Source organism: Strix uralensis, chromosome 22 (genome assembly GCF_047716275.1).
Source record: "Strix uralensis isolate ZFMK-TIS-50842 chromosome 22, bStrUra1, whole genome shotgun sequence".
NCBI classification, from domain to species: Eukaryota; Metazoa; Chordata; class Aves; order Strigiformes; family Strigidae; genus Strix; species Strix uralensis.
In genome coordinates, this window is record NC_133993.1 from 4615778 (window position 1) to 4627940 (window position 12163).

Here is a 12163-nt window from a genome sequence, read left to right on the forward strand (position 1 = left end):
AACCTGCAAATTCCAGGATTGTGAGAAAAGGTCAGTGGTGTGTGGGTCAAGGGAAGGAGTGTAGTGGTGCTATCAGGAGGAGTCTTGCCCATCAGAGATGTAGGGATCCACACCACAAGTGCTCTGAAGCCGTGTAGGCATGTTTTGTGCCCCACGGCACTGGCCATATCTCCTGACCTTCATGCCTGTGCTGGGCTGCCCACATCCCTTGTTGCAGGATGAACTCAGCCAGCTAATCCTAACAAAGGAGCCTGGAGGCAGCAAGCAGTTGTGGGCAGCGCATGGAGAATACTGGGGGGAAGCAGGCTGTCTCTGTGCAGCCCAGAGACAAGCCTGCTGCAGGAGATACCCACCCTGCAGCCCGGGGCCGTCCCAGTGCTGCAGCAGGTGGAGATGACCTGAAGGAACCTGCAGCCCCTGGAGATCCCACGCTGGAGCAGGCGCCTGGCAGGAGCTGCGGCCCGTGGAGAGAAGCCCAGACAGGAGCAAGTTTCCTGGCAGGAGCTCTTGCACCCACACTAGAGCAGTCTTCTCCTGAAGGACTCTCCCCCGAAGAGAGGCCTGTTATAAATTGAGACCACAATGGACTATAATTCACTCTTTATTAATTATAGCAAGTAGAATATGAGCAAAGACAGCGCTGGACGGCAGGGGAGTCTGCGCTCCGCCAACTGCCGTGCTGAGTAGTTCAAATAGTCCCCTTTTTATACATCTTTACTTCCCTGCTCATGAGGTAGTGGAGGTACTCCGCGCATGCTTCAGTTGTTGTTAGGGGGGTCGTTTCCTGCCTCCTGGTATTTGTTGAGGCTGAAGTAAGAAGTCTTCCCTCTTTGTCTCATAGTTGATCTTTCACTCATATATCCTTATATGGGCTGTCTTGTCCTGTTTCTTGTCGCTTTCCTGGAAATCTGGTGGTTATCTTGCATGAGCAGTATCTGGTTCAGTTTGTGTGAGCGATTACAGTTATCTTATCTCACACAGGCGGCGTCCAGTGGTTGTTTGCATGAGTGGTTTCTGTCGTCTAACTTTACCTTGAGCTTAACATAAATCTTAATAAACAATACCTTAGTCCATAGTTTCTCACAGGCCCCACACTGGAGCAGCGGGAAAGGGTCAGGAGCAAGGAATCGCAGAGACAGAGTGTTATGATCTGACCACAATCCCTCTTCCTCATCTCCCTGCACTGCTTGGGGCAGGGAGCAGGCAGAACACTCAGGAAGGAAGGAGGAAAGTTGAGCCTGGGAAGAGGAGAGAGGCCCAGGGTGGTGGGTGGTGGTGTGTGTTGTTAATTTTGTTGTCATTTCTCACTATTTTACTATATTTTTGTGAGAAACGCTCAGTTGCCAATTATCCATAGCTCAGACAGGATGCGGTGTGAAGCACTCTTTATTACGTTCTTGCAAGACCGGGCGCCCCCATCAAGTGGACGTGCCTACCAGCCATCATGCAATGGTTTATATCCCTTTCTCCCAACTGCCAGTTCCCTCCCCTGATTCCTCATTGGCTGAGTACTACAGGGTGTACAGACTTCCTGAACCGCCTACCGATACGCCCCTTCATGTCTGTGTTCATACATAGCATGTTCATGGAAATGAACCTTGGCTTTCTCCATGGCGGAGAAGTTAATATGCATGAGCTCATCACGCAAGCCTACTAAGATGGAAAAGTTCGCCCCAAGTCTTTTGGTATCTGCATCCATCTAAAGCCAGTTCCAAGTACTGGGTCATCACAGTTGACAAAAAGACCACTTGCCTTCTAGCCCTAGGTCAGGGATTTCAATGGTTGTGAATTGCTCTTGTTGATTGCTTTGGTGAATCGCTCCTGCCCTTCCCATCAGGCTTATTATGCGAAAACAACATTTTTTTCCCTTACATTTTTAATTGGCAATGCAGTATATCACCCCGCCTACACACACACATATTCTTTGCCTGTGATTGGAAGCAATCTACCTGCCTTTATTCTGACACAGGAGCTTTTTCATCCCATTTTCTCCCCTCGTCCCACTGCAGAAGGGGGTGAGAGAGCAGGTTGATGGGCCTCTGGCAGCCCCCCAAGGTTACCTCACCAGCATGGCAGAGGCACCTCATGGTCTCCTGGCTGGCACCGGGATGAGTGTTGCAAGCAGTTTGAGGTAGGTGATCCTTCCCACCTACTCAGCACTGGTGAGGTCACACCTGCAGGACTGAGTCCAGTCCTGGGCTCCCCACTACAAGAGAGACAGGAACATACTGGGGAGAATCCAGCAAAGGCCCACAAAGATGATTGAGGGTTTAGAGCATCTCTGCCATTAGGAAAGGCTGAGAGAGCTGGGACTGTTCACCTTGGGCAAAAGAATCTCATCAATGCCTAGAAATAGATGAAGAGAGGGTGCAGAGAAGACGGGTCCAGGCTCTTTTCAGTGGTGCCCAGTGACAGTACAAGAGGCAATGGCAACAGGCTGAGACACAGGAGGCTCCACCTGAACATCAGAAAACACTTTTTCACTGTGAGGGTGACTGAGCGCTGGCACAGGTTTCCCAGAGAGGTTATGGAGTCTCCATGCTTGTGTTACTGATTTGTTATTAATTTGAGCTGATTTTAATGTATTTTGATGATTTGGATTCAAATAAGGAATACTTTAGAGTAACTATACAACCAGTTGTGCTGCTACAACGTTCTTTTAAAAGTCCCAGGCTGAGGCCATGCTGACTAGTGATAAACATTAACCAGATTTCTACACAAAGAATAAGACTGGTGATGAGGTACCATTGTGAGACTGTTCAGTCAGGACGATTTATTGCCCTGTAGACCAGGTGTTCAAAAATTACATTGTGAAAGGGCCTCGAAACATATTAAAATTGCTGTGTGAGCCAAAATCCTTGGGTCAAGGGCATTGGAGGGTCTTTCTTTTAGGTCACTAGTCCGTGGTGGTTGCAAAAGCAGCCCCTCAACTCATTTCAGGACTCAAGTGCCCATGACTGGAAGGAGGTGGGAATAAGAATATGAGTTATGGGAATGATCATGTTTATGTATGAGAACTTGATTACTATGTATTACTGTATCCTATATAATCAGCGTGCTACACGAGTTAGGTGTGCGTTGTTGGTGAGACGACTCCCCTACGCACCCAGAGGTTAATAAAGGAGTGTCTGATATCTACATCCCATTGGTGTTGATAAGTTCTTTTATCCCGTTTTGGTGACACTTGGAGATATTCAGAAGCCACCTGGACATGCTCCAAGGCAACTGGCTGTAGGTGGCCCTGCTTGAGTGGGGTAGTTGGACCAGATGAGCTCCAGAGCTGCCTTCCAGCCTCAACCATTCTGTGGAAACAGGGCTGCATGGGCATGGTAAGTTCTCCCGTGTGGAGCCCTCCAGCTCCTCCACTGCCCCTATCCACGTAGCTGGGATGGGCAATGACCCCATGCACACATGATCCCACACCTCTGGAGCTGTGACACCGCCCAGCACGACTGGCCTGGGCATAGCAGGGTAAATGGAAGCTGGCAACTCCCACCACCTGCCCACACAGACAGGGCACAAAGTGCGGAAACGACCCTTCTCGTACCGCCTTCCCCTACTTTCTGCACCACACAGCTCCCTGTCCCGACCACCCCCAAGCCCAGGTTGAGGGAAGAGCAGAGCTGGGCAGAGGTAAGAATTACAGCTGGCAGCTCACTGCCAGTATGTGGAACATTGCGTGAAGTGAGAGTTGTCTGGAGTGCTGGGGCTGGCAGGGGGAACCCTACATCCTCGGCACAGTCAGACTCTGAAAGCCCCGCTCACAACTGGTCGCTCTGCTGCTGGCAAAGCAAATCCACACCTTGGCACCTGCAGCTGCCAGACTGCAAACAGCTGCCTTAGCAGCACTGCCCAGTGTGTAGACGTGGGATGCTGGGCTGGCAGGGGCACACGCCACAGCACGTGGCCGAAATAACAGCACACAGCCTCCTTATGTCAACGTATGCATCTGGCTGCTCTGAAACAAGCATTGCCAGGTCTGGCTCAGGAATAGCCCTGGCACCAGAATCCAGGGCTCAGAGGAAAGAGAAACCCCATTTCCCTCCCTCCATCCCCAGGAATATTCAGCTTTTATCACCTCCCCATGGGAGGAGGGTAGATCTTGCATGGGGGACAGTGTCCCTTTGTCCCTGCCAAGCTGGGAGGGGTGAGAGCCCATTTCTGCCCCTCGCAGAGCCCTGCCCGACTCCAGGAAACATGGGCACCTCTCACAGAGCACCGTCCCTTTGCACTTCTCCTTGTCTTTGTCCTTGCTGGTGTGTTGTACCCGTGGTACCAAACTGGCCTGTGACACTCGTGTCCATGACAAGGAGGAGGGGGAGGAGTGGGAGAAGCAGAGAAACCCCTGAAACAGGACTGAAAGCAGAGCAGGGCTGCTCCCACAGGGCTTCACTGCAGCCAGCACAGCAACCCGTGAGGGCTTGTGTGGAACCAGGAAATCTTACAGGAAACAGCCCCATTAGAGGTGAAGCCTGTACATGGGCCTGCTAAGGAGGGGAGGAGGGGTGGGCGGCAGGACCTGTCTGCAGCACTGCTGGGATCAGCCCGTGGTGGGGAGTGATGGCTGCACTCTCCCAAGGCCTGCCAACACTCCCCACCAGCTCCTGCACCCTGGGCCGTGGGCCAGCCGCAGGGGCTCGCATGCCTGCAGCTGCTCATGGACAGTCACAGGGGCCTGGAGAAGGCAGGAGGGATCCTGTGAGCCCGGCCCCACAAACCTCCATCTCACCATGTCAAGTGCTTGGGATTCGACAACAGGCCCAAGCCAGAGCTGACCTATAGATGACTCCTGTATATTTTATAACTGAGAGCCATTGTGCTAGTAGGTGTTGTACCAGGTTATAACAAACCACCTGTGCTGATGTAAAAAGTGCTAAAGTGTTGAAGTATTGAAGCCTGAACAACAGGCCCCAAGCCGAAGCTGCTAACTTCGTATGTAGTCATTAGTGCCATATGTCTGTTCATTATTAAAAGATGTAGCTGAGATATCATAAAACATGTCTATCCTGAATATATCTTCATCCTTCTTTGTGCAGGGGCAAGTTACCAAGGGCATGGAGCCAGCTGTCTGGCCTTGGGAGCAGATGTGTGACCTTGCTCATCAATAAATTAGATAAGCAGGGAAACTCCCTTGGCTTCCTCCTTGAGCCCTGGCCAGGCCCTGGGGGAATCTAATTGGAGGGTGAAAGCAGATGATTCTGCTCAAAGCAAAGGTGCCAGTTATTCTGGCTTGCTGATTTTTGGTATATAATGCTGGACCCGCTCTCAGTGACTTTGGCTGCCTCACCTACGGGTGGACACACCACGTAGGATTTCCCACTTGCTAGGAAAGGCTCAACAAATCCCCGCTCTAACTGGGGCTGCCCAGCGACTGAGGATCTGGGTGATGGTAACGGGTGCAAGTGGTGATGGATCTATCTTAATCACTATTCTCTCTCTCTCTCGTGGTAATGATTTCACCCTGCATTTTCCTATTTTTTTGCTTTAAGTGTATTATTCATCTTTTCCTACTGTATGTTTTCTGCATTACTCTGTTACATTATTTAGTCATCCCCAGTAACATACCCCTACTCTTTCCACTCTGGTGTCTGACTTTCATTGGGATCCTTAGTCAGCAAAACACCATGCGCTTTGCTCAGAGCTCGTCCTGGGAGCGTGGGATCTGCTCCATCAAAGGGCCCTCCTCTGCCTCCCTGCTCACCTGTACACGGAAAGAAGGTTGAGCTCTGCAGCTCTGCCCTCTCCATTGGGGTGGGAGTGCACAGGGTGAAGGGGATGGTCCCCGGCAGGAGGTTTGTGCTGCTGCAGCCACGTGTCCTGGCCCTGTGAGAATGGCACAGAAGCAGCAGGCAGCTTCCTGAAGGTGCAGGGCAGGAGGGCCAGAGACATCTTGCTCGAGTTGTTCTCCCAGGAGGAGCTGCCTCACTCAGCCACTACCACCCCATAGTTCTTTGCAGTGTCCCAGGAGCTGCTGATAAAGGAGACCCACTTGATTGTGCACCCAGGTGCCTGCCAGAAACACAGGATGTCACAGGCCTTGAGTCTGAAAGCAGAGGCTTGGCAGGAGAGCTGTGTGTTGCCACAGGCTGCTTTCAGCCCTGCCCAGCCTCCAAAAGCTGTACCTGGGCCTGCCTCTCTGGAAAGACACATGGACACAGTCCCAGTGGACTGAGGATGGCAGCAGGGAACCTGTGGCCTCCCTCCAGGTGCTCTCCACCTCACCTGACCTCTCGCATTAGGCTGCTGCTCACTGGCAAAGAACTGTGAGCTGCCCCATGGCAAACAAGCACCTTCACTGAAGGATCACACTGTGGGGCTTCCCTTCTCTCCCACCTCCACCGCTGCTCCCGGACTGCACCAGGACCCTTGTACAGGACAGGAGACATCAGGTCAAAGTCTGCTCTCTTGAAGTGCAGGGGGGTGAGCTTACTGCACACTCTCCTTGATGCCCTGAGCATCATGAATTCTAACATTTCATGGTCGCTGCAGCCAAGGCTTTCTTCAGCTTCACATTATCCACCAGCCCCTCCTGGTTGGTGAGAACAAGGTCCAGCATGGCACCCCTTCTTGTTGGCTCCTCTACCACCCGCAGAAGGAATTTGTCATCAATGCATTCCAGGAACCTCCTGGATTGCTGGCGCCCTGCTGTCCCATCCTTCCAACAGATATCCGGGTGATTGAAGTCTCCCATAAGGACCAGGGCCTGTGAATGTGAAGCCTCCCCTGTCTGTCTATAGAGGGCCTCATCTACTCGGACATCCTGGTCGGCTGGCCTCTAGCAGATCCCCACTATGATATCCCCTTCCCCTGCCTTTCCTTTAACCTTCACCCATAAGCTCTCAGTTTGTTCCTCAGTCATCCCCAGGTCAAGCTCCAAGGATTCCAGCTGGTCATTGACATAAAGAGCAACACTCCCTCCTCTTCTTCCCTGTCTATCTTTCCTTAAGAGCCTATACCCATCTAGACCTCCGCTCCAGTCATAGGAGCCATCCCACCACGTCCCAGTGATACCTATAACATCATAACCTGTAGATGTGCACACATCTCTAACTCCTCTCGCTTGGTCCCCATGCTCCGTGCATTTGCATAGAAGCATTTAAGTGGGGCCCCCACTGAAGCCAACTTGCCGGCTGAAATACATTCTACCTGGAATCCATTACCCTTCACTTCATGTGCTCTCTCACTGGCCTGTGAATGACCCCGGGAGCCAGGGTATCTATTTCCAGCACTGGCCTCAAAATGGGATGGAATGAGGATCCCCTCCCCTGACCAATCTAGTATCTATACTCTCCATAGCTGGGGCAAAGCCAGGGATGCCCAAGTGTGCCCTTGGGGATCACCAGGCAGACGGCAATACGCAGAGGGAAGGCAGAGCTCTGCCTGCCTGGCTCACCCCTGAGCAGAGCAACCAAAGCCTCCCAAGAGGCTCCGAAGCACAGCTCTTGCCCTGGGGCTTTCTGGCAGCGCACCCCATGGCTGGAGGGTATCCCAGCCCGGGGCCAGGCTGGCCTGTTTGCTGTGCTGTGGGAGTGAGCATGGAGAGGGCGTCGAGCCCCACCACGGCATTTGTGTCCCCATGGGGACCGCAAAGAAGTGCTGATGGTGGAGTCCTGGGGATGTGGGACACGTAGAGCAACAGATGCCACCACCCAGGACCTGTCCCAGGAGGTGCTGCCTCATCCAGCCACCGTGGCATTGCAGAAGAGATGGGAAGAATTATTGTTCCTGAAGGTGACGCATTTGAACGTGGAGCTGTGTGTATGCTGGTATGACGAGATCTTACAGTAACTGACCATCGGTCTGGATCCTCAGCAGGAGAGGTACATGGAGTCCCCCAGGGCCCCTCAGCCCAGCCTGCCCTGGGCCGCCAGCCCTCCAAGGACACACAGCTACACCCACAGAAGTGTGGGGACTCCCCCTCAGCAGGGAGCCTGCACACCCCGTCCGGCTGCGCTCCAGCTGACCTGGCTGTTTGCCCTTAACAGCGCTGCTGCTGCAAGGCCTTGACCCCAAGTCCCCATCTACCCCGAGCCACAAGGTGGGCAAGGACCGTGCCGTGAGCACGGCTCTGCCGTCCACTCCTCCCTTCTCTCTTGCAATGCCACGCTGGAGCAGGCGAGTGGCTCTGGCAGCAGGTTTGTGTTAAAGCTCCGCTGGATTTCCTGTCCCCGTGCGAACGGCACAGAAGTAGCGGGCAGAGTCCCGGGGGCCCAGGGCACGCAGCGACAGCGACGACTCGGACCGGGAATTGTCCCGGGACACCGTCGCTCGACCCTCTACTGACTGACCGTACCTACTGAATGACGAATCGTATCTGATATAGGACACCCACTCGAGTCTGTCACCGGGTCTCTGACGGTACCACCAAATGTTGTAACTGCCGAAGTCGAAGCCGGCCCCGCGGCAGGAGAGGAGCACGGAGTCCCCGGGCGCTCGCAGCCCTCCGCCGGCCTCCAGCAGCCTCAGCTGCGCCCACACCCCTGCGGACGGAGAGCGCAGGCAGCCGGGCAGGGCGCGCCCACGGCCCGAGGCCGTTCCCCCGCCGCCCCGGCAAAGGCCCCCGGGCCGGCACAGCGCCAGCCGCCACCCGCCTCTGTCCCGGCCAAGCCCCGCGCCCGGGCCAACGCCCGCCTGCCCTCCCCGGGGCTGAGCCGCGCCTGCTGCCGCCCGTCCGGCCCGAGCCGCGGCCCCAAAGCCGCCCTGGCCTCCGCCTCGGCCTCCGCCTCCTTCCGCAGCCCCGGGCTCGCTGCCCTCCCCGCCCGGCGCTCACCTGCCGGCCCCGCGGCCAAGGCCAAGGCCAGGAGCCACGGCCCCAGCCCGGGCGCCATCATGCCCTGCCGCGCCGGGGCCGGCCGGGGCCGCCGAGGAGCCGAGCGGAGCCGCGCTCGGGCCCGCTCCTGCCCGCCCCGCCGCCTCGGCCCCTCGCCGGGGCAGCGCCGACGCCTGTGCCCGCCCACAACAGCCCCGCCCCGGCGCCCCGGGGCCGCGGCCCCTTCGCGGCAGGAGCAGGGGGGGCGCGGGGAGGGCCGCGGGGCAGGGCCGGCGGCACAGCAGGAGCGCGGCGCCCCGGCACACGAAGGCTCCTGGCCCTTGGCTCCCAGCGCGGCTCCGGCGCTGGCCCGCCTGCTCGCCCTGCCGAGCCCTGCCCAAGGGGGTCGGCGCCTCGGCCGGGCGCAGCTGGGACCCTTGTGGCCCCGGGGCACTCCCGGCCCGGCAGTCACAGCCCAGGGCAGTGGAGCGCAGATGGACCTGCGAGGACACGGCACAGTCAGTCCATCTGCTCGTCCCTGCACCGCAGAGCTCCGCGCTTGGGCCTTCTCAGCTGGAATCGGGCCTGGAAACCATCAGGGCTCTTCCACCAGCACATTGCTCCCACTGCCTCCTTGCCACGGGCCAGCGGAAGGGATGGAAATGGGAAACACGGACACCCCCCCCGGGGGCTTTGGGTGCGTGTCGTATCCCAACCACAGACTCTTCTGCAGGGAGCACTTGGTGACCCCGTAGGAAGCTGACCTGAGGAGGCACAGGCTTAGATGGGGCTGTGCACAGCTCAGGACACTCTGCAGGGCGCTGTGCTGCTCGTTTCCCTGTCGCAGGGTGAACTCAGATGCCAAAGCACAGTGAAGAGCCTGGGGTGGCTACTCGTGTCGCGTCAGCCCCGATGCCTGTTCCTACCTCCCGCTACAGCTCCAGGCACACAGTAACTGTTACGCTGCTGCGTTGGGCAGCTGATCAAAGTGTCCCTGTTCCACCTCTCACTCTGACTAGAAGGGGGGTAGCTTGAAACTGGGTGTGGAGAAAGGACGAGGCACTTCTGTGTGACTGCTCAGGACAGAGGTACCTGAAAGATGCCATGGGGTAGCAATGAGTTTTTCTAGCTGCTGCTTAAATTTGCATACAATTGGGCATGTGGGCGAGTGCACATAGTCCCCAGAGCGAGAGCGCTCGTATGCCATCTGTCTGCCTGCTCGTGCTGTGGCTGCCTCGTTCACGTGGAAAAGTCCTGGCAAGGAAATGAATATCAGCTCCCTTGGGATTGCAGTGTAGGAGCCCGTAATTCCTCCTCTACTCCAACCAGCTAAGAATGACAGCTGGCACTTCACTGCGAGTATGTGAAACACTGCATCAAGTGTGAGCTGACTGGAGTGCAGGAGTAGGAGGGACAGTCCAAGACTGCCTGGACAGTCAGACTCTGACAGACCACTCACAACTGGTTGGGCAGTGGGTGGCACAGTAAATCCACGCCTTGGCATCTGCAGCTGTCAGACTGCAAACAGCTGCCTTGGCAGCTCATTCCACAGCACTTGGCCTAGAGAATAGGACACAGCCTCCTTCTTATGTCAAAGTAGGCAACTGGCACCTCTGAAAGAATGGCCGAGTTGAGAACAGCCCAGTATCTCCAGGATTTGGAAAATGGTGGCCACATCTGTAGGCCAAGTCCTGCTAAGCCAAATCTCTCCACCAACACAACTGCAACACGGGTGGCCCAAGGGATGACTGATAAGCCTGCATGGACACACAGTACGTGTGAGCAATTGTCCTCCAGGTGACATTGGCAAGGCTACTTTGGGCACATACATAATTATTCCACGGGCAGCCCTCTCTACATCCGCTCCTACCGCTGCACTAGACGTTCAAGGCTCTCCGCAATGGGCTGTGGCTCCGAGGTGTCTAAATGGTGCCACAGAAGAGCCAGGTACACCCTGAGCCAGTCAGCAGGCACGTACCTTAAGAGTCCTACGGGATGAAGTAACATCCCTCAAAATGGGAAAATAACTTGCAGGATTCCACTGGTAGCCGTGAGAGTGGGACTTCACCCATCTTACACACCATGACCTGCTGTGACCACAAGAGAACCGTGGCTTATAAAGAGAAGAGTAGTAACAAGAGAAAGATAGAAGCGTCACTATTAATAAAAATAGAATAACAGCCATTAAATATAAACAGAACCAAAAAGACATGATATTGTGTGTTGGGTTTCTGTGTGGTGGGGTATTTGGTAGCAGGGGAGGGGGTTACCGCTGTGTCTCCTGTGAGAAGCTTCTTGAAGCTCCCCCGGCTCAAAGTAAGACCCATCTGTGGCCAAGGCTGAGCCACTTAGCGATGGTGGCTGTGCCTCTGTGATAAGGTATTTAAGATGGGGAACCTGAGAGGAGGAGGGGGAGATGTGAGGAGGAGTTGGGAGGGAAATACCAAAGCAAACCCCGAGGTGACTGGAAGAAAGAAGGAGGAGGAGGGGAGGAAGCTGTGCTGGAGCAGAGACCCCGCTGCAGCCCATGGGGAGAGGGCAGGCTGTGCCCTGCACCCATGGAGGGCACCGGGGGATGAAATGCCACCTGCAGCCTGGAGAGGACCCCACGCCAGAGCAGGGGCTGTGCCTGGAGAAGGTCGGGACTGTGAGGGCAGCCGGCGCTGGGACAGTCTGTTGCTGGGATGCGGGAGAATAATGGACTATGAGAGTTATATCAAGCAAAGCCGTTTATTCTTCCAATAGTACATACTTATGCTCTCGCCAATGCTCTTACTTCATAATTAGCAAATGAGCAATTAGACATCTATCAATCTTTGCTCCTACCAGCATCAGACCACTCTAACACGCACTGTGCAGACCAATCACCCTCTCGTTCACGCGCTGTTCACGCGGTGGTAACTTCTCACAGGTCAGCACTTTTCCACAGCTCAGTGTTGCAGCTGTCCGGTGTTTATCCCTGACACCTTGGCACAACTCAGCAGTTTCTTACATTTCTCCCAAGGACTGTTTCTCATCAAAGCCTTGCTGCTCCTCAGGGGCTGTGCAAGCTGACAGGCCGATGTCAACTTGCCTCTCTCCCACACTGGGAGGGCTGCACCCCACGGCAGGGACACACTCTGGAGCCGTTTGGGAAGAGCTGCAGCCCTGGGAAGGATGCATGTGAGAAAAGTTCATGGAGGACTGTCACCCATGGGATGGACCCCACGTTGGAGCAAAAGAAGAATAGGAGGAGTCCTTCCCCTGAGGAGGAAGGAGCGGCAGAAACAACGGGGGATGAACTGACCCCAACCCCCATCCCATGTCCCCCTACACTGCTGTGGGGCAGGAGGAGGGAGAGAAATCAGGATCAAAGTTGAGCTGAGGAAGAAGGGAGGGGTGGGGGAAGGTGTGTTGAAGATGTAGTTGTATTTC

At 55.4% G+C, this 12163-nt stretch overlaps 1 long non-coding RNA gene across 1 annotated transcript; it reads right to left on the minus strand.

Moving 5' to 3' along the window:
• Positions 1-588: 588 nt before the first annotated feature.
• Positions 589-2898, minus strand: LOC141953725 (uncharacterized). Its single transcript, XR_012631978.1, has 2 exons — positions 1901-2898; positions 589-1867 (listed from the first exon to the last, which is right to left on the minus strand). It is a non-coding gene; the product is annotated as an uncharacterized LOC141953725 (long non-coding RNA).
• Positions 2899-12163: the final 9265 nt, after the last annotated feature.